Source organism: Manis pentadactyla, chromosome 8 (genome assembly GCF_030020395.1).
Source record: "Manis pentadactyla isolate mManPen7 chromosome 8, mManPen7.hap1, whole genome shotgun sequence".
Taxonomy (NCBI): domain Eukaryota; kingdom Metazoa; phylum Chordata; class Mammalia; order Pholidota; family Manidae; genus Manis; species Manis pentadactyla.
Genome location: NC_080026.1, coordinates 6,249,085 through 6,264,109, shown reverse-complemented (window position 1 = coordinate 6,264,109; position 15,025 = coordinate 6,249,085). Strand labels below are relative to the sequence as shown.

General features: G+C 46.5%; 1 protein-coding gene across 1 annotated transcript in view; it reads right to left on the bottom strand.

Annotated features, from left to right (window-relative positions):
- The window catches only part of STK39 (serine/threonine kinase 39), a 278,894-nt gene that overhangs the window by 181,676 nt on the left and 82,193 nt on the right, over positions 1-15,025 (bottom strand). The gene's annotated exons all lie outside the window — the stretch shown is intronic.

Genomic DNA, 15,025 nt, shown 5'->3' with positions numbered 1-15,025 from the left:
TACCAACTACCCAGGGCTAGTCCAGACCTGCTAGTGGGAGCCAACTCAAGGACAGCTTGATAGTAAGCTGGAGAACAGTAATAAAAAGGGTAATCAGCACTTTAAACACTGCAGCAGATTCTGCAGCATGAGCCCCTTCAAATCACTCACATGTAGCTCCCCTTTGGGGGACCTTTGTTGACTGCCGGGGTGACAAGCAATTGCCAAGGGACAACATCAAGGTCAGAAATGTGTTAGCCTTTGCTTCAGGTCCTGCAACAGTAAGTTATGCAATAACCCTGGGAGCAGGTGCCTGAGTTGAAGTATGTTGACTGTTTCATTTTATTTACATTTACATTCACTCAGCTTGCGGTAAGATTTCAACAAGTGAGAGGACTAAAAACTGACAAATGGACTTTGATCCAACTGCTACTCTCATGTTAATACTGAGCACAAGTATATCTTGAAAATGCTATGCAATTTAATTTGCACGTATGTGCCAAACTCTAAAATTCTTTGAATTCTTATAGGGAAGTCAGAAAAATGAAGCCTTGTGAAAAGAAAACCCTGGCACCAGTGAACCTCTCTCCCACAGGTGGGAGGGGATAAAATTAATTCTCTTACAGAAGAGCTGGGTGACCGGAATCATTTGTAAGCATTTATCATATTCAGCTTGAGGAAAAGACAGCATGGCAGAGCTTTCAAAAATATTAATTCCAACTTAATCTATGTTTCTGAAAAGAAGTTCAACAATGAATCCAACACTCCATTTCTATTAAAGTAATTTTGTAACATGGTAATATTAAATATTTCATCTTTAAATAATGAAGAATATGGGTGAAAGTTGCTTTAACGAAAAATATTCTTTTAAATGCAATCAGAGCAACCCTAACTCCAAAGTCTCTTCCTAAAAGATACAATCCAGACAGAAATCCATAGTTAACATTAGATTTTCTTAAAATTCCTTAAAAATTTCTTCTGGTCACATGGGCCCTTTTTAAAGCTGCAAAAACAGCTGAGAAAGACATATAGTAGCAATTCATTACTGACGATACCCCTCATGCTGTATCTTTCATGACTCACATATTTATTCATAGCTTCCACTTAGAACACTCTCGTTAAAGTCATAAACAGATGGTTAAACATCGTTAAAGCTCAGAACAAAAATTACAGAAGCAGAAAACACCAACCCAAAATCTACTCACCCTGATGACTACAGAATAAATACACAATCTTCTCCCATGTATGGCTGATGTGTGTACAGGAAGATTTATACGTACTGAGAAACAGAACGCACTCTGACTGAAGTACATGGTGTGCTTGTGTAAACAGGAAAATTGGTATATTTTGTCGAGACAGCTTACAGACGACAGTGAACAGGGGCTGGCGGAGCAGACGCATCCCTGCTTCCTTAGGGGCACGTCTATGAGCCGAAGAGAGTGGAGCCAGACACGCTCGGGTCAGACCCATGGACATTGCTCTGGCAACATGGAACCTAAGGCTACAGCTAGCCAGCCCATCTCCCTGCCTCCAGCAGGAACCGCATCCAACCGGAAAGGATGCCACCATCCTGGGGCCTAAACAGCTCTGACACAGCTTGAACCCATCCACTTCTCTCCTTCCCCACAGCCACTGCATAGGTTTACGCCAGGATTCCTATGGCATCCTAAGCCACCACCCCCTTCCTTTTCCCAGAGCCATACTCCAGCATCCCCACCTTTCCAGGTCACAGGCCTGACCCCCCCTACAAAGTCTTTAAAGGCTCCCGGCTCCCCGAGGAGAAGCCAAAATCCTCAGCACAACATGCAAACTGACTGCCTTTCCTCACCTGCCTCACCTTTCACCACTCCCACCTTCAGACCTCGCTTATGCTCCAGCCCTCCTCAACTACTGACTTGTCATGCCCATCCCCGCCCCCACCAGTGTGGCCTGGCACCCGAGGCTTCCTGGTTGATTGGCACATCATGCCCTGAGGGCAGGGCTATCAAGAGAGGCCAATCTGCTTGTCTTGTTACTGACAGAAGGTCTCTGGCATCCTGATACTTGGTGCCTTGGGGCTTTGGGACAGCCCTTACGTTAAGGGGGGGTGGGGGTTCGCTTGCAGTGCATCCACCTTTGCCTAATATGTTGTGTACGATTTAAGTAACTCTGGGAGTTGTCCTTTGATAGGTGAATGCTAAGCCTTGAGGAGGATCTGCAAGGTTTTGCAGCACAGCTGCCTGATTTGGAGAGCGGTAGACCCTCCAGGAGGGAGCGAAGCCCTGACTGGCAAGGGCCAGGCCCCCAGCAGTCAGGCCAAAGATGAGGCTATTCCCAACCGTGGGACTCCAGCCAGGCACTTGACCTTCCTTACAGCCTTCTCAGAGATGCCTGTTTTGAGGTATTTTCATATTTATAACCCTCTTCCTTCTTTGCACTATGTATAAATATGCCCCACAATAATTGTCGGGCAGATCAGCAAGCTACTACTACTGTCTGCCATTTAACGGTGCCGAGGCGAGAAGCATGAACATTTTTACAGAGGTAGATATAAAATATGAGAAAAATGTGTGTCCTGACCTTAAGAATCCCTGACCATCTAGGAGGGAAAACATAGGAAAACAACTAACAACAGAACAATGTGCAAAGTGGAATGCCATGCCATGCTGTCTGTGCAGGGGCAGCGGAGCCAGGAGACCCTGCCTCCAAGCGGGCCTTGGACCTGGCCTTGAAGATGAGGTTAAGATTCGGAGAGGCAAGCCTCAAAGGGGACAGCATCCCACACAAAGACACGGTGTGAGCAAAGCACACGCACGGAGCCAAGAAGAAAAACTGACAGCGTCAAGGGTCAAAAACTCAAACATCTAAAGGTACCAGGCAGGAATGGAAAGGAGGGAAGACAGTCCTGGAAACCAACAGCACAAGCTGCCGGGCGGCCCGGGAGTCTGTTCACAGGGCCTCCCCCCAGGTCCGAAGCAGGCGCTGCTGTTTAGCTGGAAGAGGAAGTTGCCGGGAGGCCTACGGACGAGATGCCCCGATTTCCCTGGAGAAAGCTGAACACCCAGATCAACCTCCTTCCTTTGTTGTTGGCAACAAATTCATCTTTTTTAAAGTGGAAAAGCAAAGTTAAGCCACTTCACCTGCCTGATTTAGGCTGCAAAACTAGTCTGCCAACTGAGCGGTTATGGTTTCTAAAATTTACCTAAACGATTTCAACACACACCATGCGGCTTCTGCAGTACCACAGCCCAGATGGTCAGATGGCATTCTGACCCAGTGTCTCACCAAGGGGTTTCAGCCCCGGACAAGTTCACTCTGGACTCGGTGAGACCAAAAAATGACAATCAGACATTCTTGGGCTGAAAGGGTTTATACCTGGCTTTATTCCCACAGTGGCGGGTCAAGCGCTAGAATCCCGTCCACCTCAGGGCAGGTCTGCAGGCAGCAGGCCGGTCTCTGCCTCCGGGCCTCTCTGCCCCGCAGCCGTCTCAGTCTCTGTCCTCAGAGCTGCCACCCCTCCAGCCTCCGCTCTCCTGCAGCCCTGCAGCACAGAGCCCTGGGCAAGCTCTTTATACAGTCAATAATACCATATGCCCACACGTGTGCAGTGGGCGAGTGGGTCAGGGCCAGGTGAGAATCCTGGCAGTGGGAACTTTCATTTTCTCTACACCCAGGTTACACAGTGCTGGAAGTTTCTGGAAGCATTTGATTCAAGACACGAGAGGCAGCTGCTACAACTATTTCTGTCACCTGTATCTAAGCGTAGATAAGTATGAGGCTGGTGAATGCCCAGAAGAAGCTACTGGGGGAGAGAGTTGCCTGCTGGCAGGCACAGTGCATGTTAGAAATGGACTTTCACTGATGAAAGCTAAGATGGTTAGTACATAGAGAGGGGCCCAAGTGGTGTAGACACACTGCCTACTCTTGCATGAATAGAAAGAAAGAATCTAAGTGTAAGCTAAACTGCTAACCAGTTCTCTACCTAGTCAGCGTCAGACAAGTGTAGAATACTGCATCTGGAATTCTGGCATGTCTGCTCCAAGAGGCTCTTCCCTTCACCTGGAAGGACAGAGCAGGGATTTCCATGCACGTACAGCACCAACTGGGAGAACTCTTAAGATTTGCCTGCTAGTGAATGGCAAAATCTGGTCTGAAACTTGATATCCTTGAAACCTGGGAGTGGCCCTATGGGTGAGTTGCTAACCTTCACCGACCTCAAACATCTACAACAGCTACTAAAATTTATGAAAAGGCACCTGAATTGTGCATGAAAAAAACTGGCTTAGGTCAGTTTTTTTGTACTGGGGTACAGATGCTGGTCCCTTCAGCCTTCCAGGTGGCTGGTTGGGCAGAGGGAACCACTTTAGCTGCAGGGACCCCCGGTAGTTCTTTGTGAGAAGCTGCTTTTCCCCCCCCAGAGGCCATGACCCAGAAAAGCATGGAAGCAGGGAGAGAGCCGAGGGGCCCAGCCCCAGGGTCCGGGTCCAGGTGAGGGAAGCGGTGCTGACCCACTGAGCGCCCTGCACCACCGCCGCTCTCCTCTCTCCAGCGAGGAGCCAAGTCCGGGAAAACTAACCGCGCAGGATGCTCAAGAGAGGAAGAGGACTAGGGCAGGGAGGGCCACGGCCACAGCCCAGCAGTAAGACCAGCAGGGCCTGTATTTGAATTCAAATATAAATTCCTAAGAAAATATGATGATTTAGTGGATAATTAAACTTGAAAAAGAGGAATAAAAAAGACTAACCTCTTGCCAAAGACCACACAGCAAGTTTCTGAGGGGCTGAATAAAATCTACAGTTCCTCACAGAGGAACTCATCACTTAGCCTAGATTTCCTTTTCCAGAAAATTCAGTGTATTTTCTTTGCTGAAAAGGAAATGCAAAATAGAATAATGGACCTAATACTCCCCACCTCCTAAGCTCTTTCCTAAAGATCAGGTTGTGATTACCCAACACAGAAAAACTAGTTTGAGGTTTTTTGCTTAATCCTAAATGTCATATTTATATCATCAAAAATAATCCCTTCATAATATAGTTTAATTCCCCAATTTTTTTTTGTTTTTCATGAGACTCTCAAGCCTTTACTGACAAAACTGAAATGTACCTTTAAACACCCAGAAACCTGTTTAGGGCTGCCAGCATCCAGCCTTCCGGAGTCCCCAGGTTACCCTAAAGTGTTAGCACCACTCCTGGACACATCAGGAAACACATGAAGAAGTGTCTTACTGTTAAAATGATGCCAACTACATAAACAGAAGCACATCTTTTCTTCTATTCTGTTAGGAACAAACCACGGGAAGCTTTTTGCTTTAAACGTGTGTTTAGTTGTTTCTTTGTTGTTTTTGTAGTAGAATGTGGGTCGGTGGTACAGCACCCCACTTGGGCTGGGGAAGCATGGGGCTATTGTGCACAATAGTGTCTAGCTGGTGTGGGTTTAGACACGATGGGGCCTACAGAGCTTTGACTGAGACACAACTCTGGCCTTCTGGTGAGAGCTACCGTGGGAAAATACAATATTAACTTAAATAGAGTGATGATTACACGACCTAAGCAACATGGCTACAAGAAATGTATTCATATGCCCACCATACCACGCTTGGCACTAAAGGCACCTTCTGTTTGCTGGTAGTTCCCAGGTGCCCCTTCCTCCCTGATTTTCTTGGTGAGGGATGGAAAACACAGATGAGTGTAAGCAAAGGCTTCAGCAGTTACACAGTCAGAAGCCTGCTTCCTCCAGCTGCAACCTACGCTACTCATTCCTCCCAGGTTAACCTTCCTGAAGTACAGTGCTGAGCCCAGCACTCTTTCCGCACAGGGCATCGGAGCAACAGCGAGGCAGCCCGGCCCCGCCGGAACCCGGCGCGCGTGCGGCAGCCAACAGCTTCCAGCACCGGTCCCTTCCATGGCAGAGCAGACCGACGGCCACCTGCTCTGGCGGAGTGCTTCGTGGCTTCCTCAGCCTCCCAAATCACCATCTTTTTAATGTCTAATTACACCTGTCCTTTCCTACCAGATTCCCTGTTTTATTTTTGTCTTTGAATTAAATAGAAACACCTTTTCACTCCCCTGGAGCCCTGCTATTTCTGTGACCTCTGGGCACTATGAGCCAGGTCTGAGTGGGAAGGGGCAGGGCCATCCGTGTGCCTACTGGGGACCCCTGCAAACTGAGGCAGAGAGCGCGGTGCAGTGCTGGCTCGGAGATGGCAGAGGGGACGCCTCAGGTCCTCAGGGGGACACCGTGCCTTGGTGCCTGTGCTGTGCTCAGCAGAACCCAGCAGAACCAGGACAACAGGAGGCCCAGAGTCCGGCGCGCTGAGGTGGAAAGACCTCAAACAGTGGCTGTCAACACCTCCTGGGCTCGTTCCCTTCTTGAAATAAAGCCCCTTTGCGAATCATGGTCTATTCGCAATGCCAGGGGCACAAATCAAAACAAGTAAGTGCACTGGTGTCTCAAGGGGGAAAAAATACACTGCGATTAGAGTCCGATTCACTTGTTTTGCCAATAGTTTCTGTTTGGAGCTATGCTTACATAAACCTCAAAGCAGAATGATACACTTGTAGGAAAAAAGGAGAGAAGTATCTTCAACGGTGTGGTCTAGACCCTTGTTAATTAAACTATCAGCATCCACTGGGAGCCCCTGAGAAATGCAGAATCTTAGGCCCTGTGTCAGAACTATGAAATCAGTGGGGTTTCCATACATGAATTTGAGTGTAACTCTTAAGTGTGTCCAGATAGTGACACACTCAGTGTGGGCCACATGGCCCTGTTCAGAGGCACACCATGGGGTCCTGACGGTTTCTAGTGAGTTTCCACCAACAACCCATGAGACCAAAGAGCAGGGAGGTGCCGACGGAGGGCACGAAGGGGCTGCATTGCCACAGCTAGGAGGCCCTTCAGAACCGAACAGGCCTGTGTGCAATCCCAAGGACACTCCCTGCTGACGGAACTTCTCTGAGCAACAGCCTCTCAAGCATAAAACAGGGAGCACAATACATAGTAGGTTCTCAATAACAGGAGCCCTTGTGGCACATCTGTCAGTAGCACACCCAACACCTGCACCCCACTCTTCCCTACCAGCCCTCAGGGGACTATTCTACTAATCAAAGTCGGTCACAGCGCTGGCTGCACTCCCCAGTGGGTGGGCTGGGGATCTGCCCTAGTCCTGGCCCAGGAGCTCCTGGGGAACGTGGTGCAAGCTCTTGTGGGGAGACTGTCCGTCTGAGAAGAACCACCCTACAAGGTTCCTTTGCTCCCCATCCCCCGTCTGTCTGGGATGCTGGCAGCAAAGGCAGCCCACGGGGGTGGGTGTTGCTGGCAGCAAAGGCAGCCCACAGGGACAGGTGTTGGCCGACATACATTGATGCAGAACACAAAGCAGGAAAGACCCACAACCCCTGTGATACCCCGGGCTTCTGCATCAACCCTGGACCCAAATGCCCCAGACTTCTGTTATGAGAGAATGACTGTCTGTGCTGCTTAATCTCCTGCCAGTCAAGCCCTCCGCTGTTTGCACTCGAAAGCTTTTAACTCTTACAGTCCCCTTTCTTTCCCCAGTTCAGCCACATCTACTCATATTTCTGCCTGGTAAGGGTTACCCACTGCGTTAGAGGCCAAAGTCATTGCAATCCCCAAAAGGTATTGGTAAAAACCAGAAAGGAGACCATTTAGCACACAGTGCAATTGTGCAGTTTTAAACAGCTCTAGTATTAAGCATGCCTTTTAATGCCAGGGGCACAAATCAAAACAAGTAAGTGCACCGGTGTCTCAAGGGGAAAAAAATACACTGCGATTAGAGTCCGATTCACTTGTTTTGCCAATCGTTTTTGTTTGGAGCTATGCTTACATAAACCTCAAAGCAGAACAATACACTTGTAGGAAAAAAAGGAGAGAAGTATCTTCAACGGTGTGGTCTAGACCCTTGTTAATTAAACTATCAGCATCAACTGGGAGCCCCTGAGAAATGCAGAATCTTGGGCCCTACGTCAGAACTATGAAATCAGAATGTGCATGGCAGCGAGATCCCCAGTTGATTGGCTGTGCAGAGCAGTCGAGAAAGTCTTCCTGGAGGGGGTTTCGGCATGAGTCAGGAGGACCGGAAGGCCTCCAAGGACAGCCCACTCTATGGCTCCCATCTTTCCCTTCTTCATGCAGAGAAACACACGAGTGGCTAGACAGTGGCAGGGTAACGGTGTTTATGTACGAGCATTCATGTACTGTATGACACAGTAAGCACAAGGTGTAATACTAAAAATGTGTATCACACAGAACTGTCTGACTTAGGGACTCTTGACGGCACCCACTGTGCCAAGCAGGGCAAATTCACACTCATGGCACACCACGAAAGGAATACTCAGATTTGTAAAAAATCTTTTTTTTAATACATGAAAATAATCTCTAATCATAACACTTATTAACAGTCCATCGGTAGCAGCCGCTCCCTGGAGGTGCCAGGGCCTAGAGGGGACAGGCTGCGGGTGCCACTCTCAGCACAGAGGTTTGTAGTACTACTCCATTCCTTCTTCTCCCGCTGAGAAGCGCTGACATGCAAGTATGTGAGGGTGACAACACTGTTATTAAAGCAATAACCCTGAATCTGCTCACCCTTTAAGTCAGTCATATGCTGGCCCTCTATCAACTGTTAGTGATCACTTAGTCATATACCGCTTTACTGCAGACTGGGACACACCTCCAGTCCTGCTGGGGGTGACGAGAGGCTAGCACCCCAAGAGGGACCAGACAGAACCAAGGAGCATTCTCTGGAACCCTCCCTCTCCACCCAATCTCTTTCCCCAAACGAGACTCTTGATTTTGCTTTCCGTCTATTCCTTGTGAGCACACAGTACTCAGCGGCCTTCTCTGACTCTACGGGCAGCTGCCCCCAACACGTGACCCAAACATTCATTGTCAGGAAACACCACTGGCCATATTTCCTGAGTCTGGGCCCTGGAGAGCCACTTCTCAGCTGCTCTGGACAAATCTGTTTCCCATCTATTAATGAGGGAAAGGCAGTTCTGATGTTTTTTGAGACCTCAGAGAATGACAATCTCATAGCCTTTGCTGACAGCAAAAGAAGGAAAGGAATCAGAAGACATCATCTTTTTATTCCCTAAAGATAGAGTTTTAGCTTTCAAAATAAAAGAAACACAAAGACCCAAAACCTTCCCATGACTGCCATCTCCTGTGGTAGGCATAGGCTCTCAAAACTGCCAGCAATAGGTTTCCATCTAATGCACTAGAGTCTTATTTACAAGGGAGAAGTGTTAGCACTTGTTTGCACTTTAAACATGGAACCAACATCACTTCACAATGATACAAGACAAATTACAGGAAAATTTCAACAGGAGGATTCTTGGTAAAAACGCCACACACTTATATAAGCTGCCCCTCACACCCTACTCCTCGACCGTTCTCACAATCAGGACAGCACAGGCTTAGAAGGGACAGAAGGACAGAAGAGTAAGTGGTGGCTGATGTCAGTTTACACTCGGCTCACGGTTAAGCTGGCTAATACAGTCAGCACAGTGTGAAGGAGGGCACTAGTTTAAAAACCACAGAAATTCTGCCCACCAAGGTCAGAGCCACAGAACCATTCCCCAAAACACGTGAATTTGTGGTGAGAAGTGAGGCCACACCTGGTAGGGCAGCAGTAGAAGAGAGGTGCCCAGGAATGCTGGAACATTAATCCTGGACCACCTGTCCTGAAGGTACAAGGTCAGCTTTCTCAAGTCCATTGGTAGCCATGGCCAAGAACTCGCTAGTGATCAACTTTCTATGAAATTATGATAACTGCAGTGAGCAATGAAAAAGCACAGATAATCCCCAAATCACAAATCCATTTTTCCCTAGCTCCCCAGTTAGGGGTAGGAAACATATATTTAAAGATGTTCTAGTAGAAGTAGGCAGAGGACAGATACTTAGCTTACTCTGCCTTCCATGCCCAAGATTGTGATTCGAATGCTCTGAAACAGAACTGAGAATGTCTTTAATGATGGTCCAACTCAAACATTTTGGTGCAAGATAGGTCCTTGGACAAAGTCTTGTCAACCTTCCTCATTTTACAGCTGCAAAAACTGAGCCCAGGGCAGCTGGACTGTCAAAAGGCATAAAGTTAAGATGCAAGGGGGGAGGGGGAAAGGGAGTGGCTAAGGGCAAGGAAGTAGCCAAGGACTGAAAGTGATGTCAGGAGATCTGAGAGGGATGGCTTTCATGACCTTCAGAATGACCTTAACCAAGACCTACTTGGCTGAACTGACAGAGCTCCTGTAAGGACACCAGGAAGGATATTATACAGGCATTATCATTTCCCAAGCCACAGGCATGCTCTGAAGTCAATGGGAGCTCCTGGCTGCCCATATCCGCAAAGACAGGCACAAGCAACTTAGATCAAATATTAATAAGTCTAAATTTGCAATGCAATATTCATATACCTGCAGGTGGTCTTTTTCATACAACTCTATACTCAACTGGCTCTACTATCAGAAGTTCTGATAAACCAGAATGACCCATCTGTACACTTTCAAGAGATGGTCCCTATGGGAGTGATTAAAATAGCATGATTCCAGTGGCCACAGTATTTAAAGCAACAATTTACATCATTTCCACAAAGTTTTGAGAAGGATCAGTCAGGGCTAACACAACCTTCAAAGAATCTTCAGATTTTTTTAATCTGCAAAGAAGAGAACCTCACATTAAAACCCTTAACATTGAAGAGTCACTAAAATATGAGGATCATACATTGAACTCTGCTCCTCAGTACTCCTTTAATCTAAATGTACTACATAGTTCAGTGTTCATTCAGTACTGACTTCCTACTAAGTGCCATTCCCAGTTCTAAACACTGGGACTATATGCCCTTCCTAAAGTTGCTGAGCTTTAAGTTGGGGCAGGGGTGGGGAGGAGAGAGAAATACAGATAATAAACAAAATTTCTAACAAAAATATACAGCAGTGATTCTCAGACTGTATGTACATTAGAATCACTAGAAAGCTTCTTAAAATAGATTGCTAGGCCTCATCTCCAGAGTTTCTGACTCAGCAGGTGGAACAGAAGAAAAATTTGCATTTTTATCAGGTTCCCAACGTGACAGTGGTACCACTGGTCTGAGATCGCACCTTCAGAACCACTGATACAGATACACTGACATGTATAAGAAAGGAACTAGATTAGTGATAGGGAGTATGGGGTACTGGGGGCCACAATTTACCACGGGAGAACCATGAAAACCTCACTGATGTGACATCTGAGCCAAGAACTGAAGGAGGAACTGATAAAGAGTGTTCAGCATAGAGGGAGTAGTCAATGCAAAGGTCCTGAGGCAGAAGCATGCACGGCAAGGAGGCCAGTTTGACTGGAGTGGAGTCAGGCAAAGGGAAAAGTAGGAGATGAGGTCCACAAGCCAATGAGGGGCCAGATCTCATAAGGCCTGGTGGGTCACCCTAAGGATTTGGACTTTACTCAGAGATGGGAGGGCACTGAAGGGTTTTGAGTAAAGGCGTGATAGAAGCCAACTTAGCTTAATACCATCACTCTGGATGCTGTGTAAAGAACAGAGGAACAGGCACAGGAGAGGACCTCTTAGGAGGCTGCCATCACACTCCAGGCAAGAACAGGTGGTGGCTTGGACCAAGAGGACCACAGGGGAGGCAGTGAGCCGTGGTTCACAGACAGATTTCCTGACAGGCTGGATGGGACAAGAGGCATGAGAGAAAGAGAAGGGCCGGGGAGCACCAGCCCTCTGGCCTGCTCAGCAGAAGGACGGAGCTGCCATTAAAAGAAGCGGGTAGGACTGTGAGAAGGGCCGTTTGTCGGGGGATGTGGGATTGCAGGGTTTTTTTCTGTATTCAACTTTTAGGGTCAGGAGAAAATGTGAGAGCCCAAGAACCTCGTTTTAGAGGTGACACTGTGCCCTCAAATATACTCTGTGTGATCTCGCATTAAATTCATATCCCATAGAATATGAATACATGTTCATTCTTTAAATTTCCTAAAACACTCTGATCTACTTATGATTTAGGTAGTAACTTAAAAGATGTTACTGATCAAAAACACTTCTCCCAAATCTTTCAGATTTATAATACAAATTTAAGAATCATCCCCCAGACAATTTATCAAACTACTTAATGTGGATAACTTAGATTCTCCAGGTATAAATACTTCCCTCCACTTACAAATTTTTGAAATTAAATTTGATATTAAACAAATGTCTGTTTCCCCTGACCTGTGAACTCCACTATGGTGGACAGCATGTCCCCCCTGCTTACCACTGTATCAGCTCAGAGGACGACACCTGAAACACAGTCAATGGTCGGTAAATATCTGTCAACTAACCACTTAAAACGTATGGAACCCAAACACCTCATGTTCACCTTTTCACCAGCAAAGCACCCTCTTTTGTTATAACAAATGGAAGTTCTGGGAAACAGAAAAAAAAAATTTTTTTTAATTGCCCGGCGAAGAATTGAGTTGGGTTGCTCTGCTCTCGGGCCAAAGACTCTTGCTCTTCCAGACCCAGCAGTTTGTGGTAAGATATAAAATTTAAGAGAGAGGGGGGAAGCAAGAAGACTGAGTCCCATCCGCCTCCTGCCCTCGGCACGCTCTTCCTTGCAGTTCAGTCTTGTCCTCCGTGCAGCTGAACGTGCCCCGCGAGGGAATATTCCGGGGGCCGGGCAAAGTGACTCTCCCTGTGTGTTCGCCCAGGGAGACTTCCTTAAATTGTCGCTGAAACCATGGTTAGCAGCTGTTAAAGGACGGGAAGCTACTTAAAGTCTCCCCAAGTACTTCTCGCCGACGGTATACAGATGGAATGCAAAACTAAGTTCCCAGAATGTATTGAATTCTTAATTCATTCAGGAGGTTTCACCAACTGTTACCATTTGATTTGTCAAGATCCCAAGATTCAGGGAACCACATTAATTTGCTGTCCTTATTTACTTAAACAAACAAACAGAAAGAGCTAAACTAACATATGTGGATTTTGGCATAATTCATTAAGCCATAATTTGCATGATTATAAAACTCCAAACATGTATTTTGGTTCGCTGTAATGCACTTTATAAACCCCCAAAGATCTTAATTTGCACTTGCAGGCTGTTTTCTGAGTGTGCCAACTTTTCAGTCTTTTAACTTATTAATCGTTTCATTGCTATCCTGCTAAGTCAGAGCTTGCCTAAAATCAAAGCTGAAAAATTTTGTAAAGAAAACTATTTTCAGCTTTAGAAATTTGCACTAGCTCATCCCTAAATATTTTAAATATTTTCACCTCCCTGTTAAGCAGACATACCCTCACTTGTCTGGACATTCAGCTCTGCCTTGCGTCTGCAGCCTCTTACCACTGAGACGGGTCTAGCATGTCGACCAAAAGTCCATGAATACTTGCTATGTGTCAGGCACTTCTGGGGGTCTTAAGATGAACAACACGGAATGTCTATCATCTGGAGGGCAGACGGGGATGTGGTGACCCAATTTCAGCACTGTGTAACAGGCCATCCAGATGGAGTGAGTCTGGGGCACTTCCTAGCCACCAGGGTAAGATGCTTAACCCGCTGATGGTGGGGGGCTGGAGGGAAGGTTGGGAAGAGGTTCCGCGAGGAAAGAATGCCCTGAAATGAGGTGTGAAGGTGAAATTAACCAGGAAAAAAGAAAGGGGATTGTGAAGAAGTGAAGCAGAAAGTACCAGCCGATGGGACTAGAAAAATAGGGCCGTCATCTGCCATATTAGGGAGTTTGGGCTTTAGTCCACCAGCAGCAATTCCCAGCTCTATGCAAGGGAACTACATGGTCAGACTTGCATTGTGGAATCTTCACTCTGGTCATATTGGGGAAATTGATGGGTGAAATAAGGAAGGGCAAAATGATATGCATGAGGTCAGACAGGGTGCCTACAGGTTTGTGATCTTATGACACCCTGAATAACGAAAACCACCCCCATTTCAATACAAAAGCAACAGAAACTAACCCTAAAATGGCAGGTGTGTAAACTCCTTTAACCCTCTAGTATTTTCTCATTGCTCAGATGTGGAAACTGAGGTGCAAAGAGGTTACCTAGCTTGATTACGGGGCTAAAAGGAGTGGTGCCAGGATGTGAACTACAGCAGTCTGGTGTTGGAGCGTAAGCTCTAGGCCAAGGCACCCATAAATACAATGCCATCATCGCTTCCTGATTTGGCCACCTCAGGGGCCTCTAGAGCTTCCTACTATTAATCAGAGCCTACCTCCAGCTCACACAGGACACCATTATCACCTTGCTTCAAGTGGTTTCTCTGCTCTACAGCATACAAATACCCTTTCCTTCCCCTATCAAAGTGCCAGTGGCAGAGAACTACAAAAGGAGGATGAAAGAATCTGGCAGCTCTAGAATAAACCCCACTACCCTGCACACCTTCCTCTGGCTTCTTGAGAATAATATCCAAGTGCTGGAAGCAAGGTAAGTCTGGCAGCATATTTTCTCAGCCTAAGGTTTAGTCATAGGATTTTCAGTTGTTCAGGATGCAGACAGGAGCTGGAAATGTATTCAAAGACCGACTAAGAAAGATAATCTCCCTCCCAGAAAATCACCCAAAGTCATACCAGTTCGCCTTAGTGAAAAGCTGTAAACTTGATTTGGATGGTCTCAGATACACTGAGACAGATGTGGTAACGACTCTCTAGAGTACTGGGCTGCCTTAGCTCAGTACCAGATTGGACTGTTACTGAGAGCTAGGGATAGGAAATTCACATTCCCGCACATATACATGCAGGCTTAAAAGGCAAAAAGTAAGTGAAAATGAGCATAAGATCCACCTTATACAATGTAGCAGGATGCTTCTAGAAAAGTTCTTCAGAAATCAAAATGTTTTGAAATCAACATTTTTTTAATGTAACTCAGAGTGGTCAGTCACTATTAAAAGAATTCTAAGATAATCCCATTTGCAGTGATCACCCCAAAGTGACTTGTTTTATATGAATTTCTGTTTGCTTAGAATACTCTCTCTCAATAAATCCAGACAAACAGGCTTAGTCACCTGCCAAAGCACAAAGCTCTTCCTCACAATATGAGAAAGCATCAGAATGGAAATAAAATGCTAGGCCA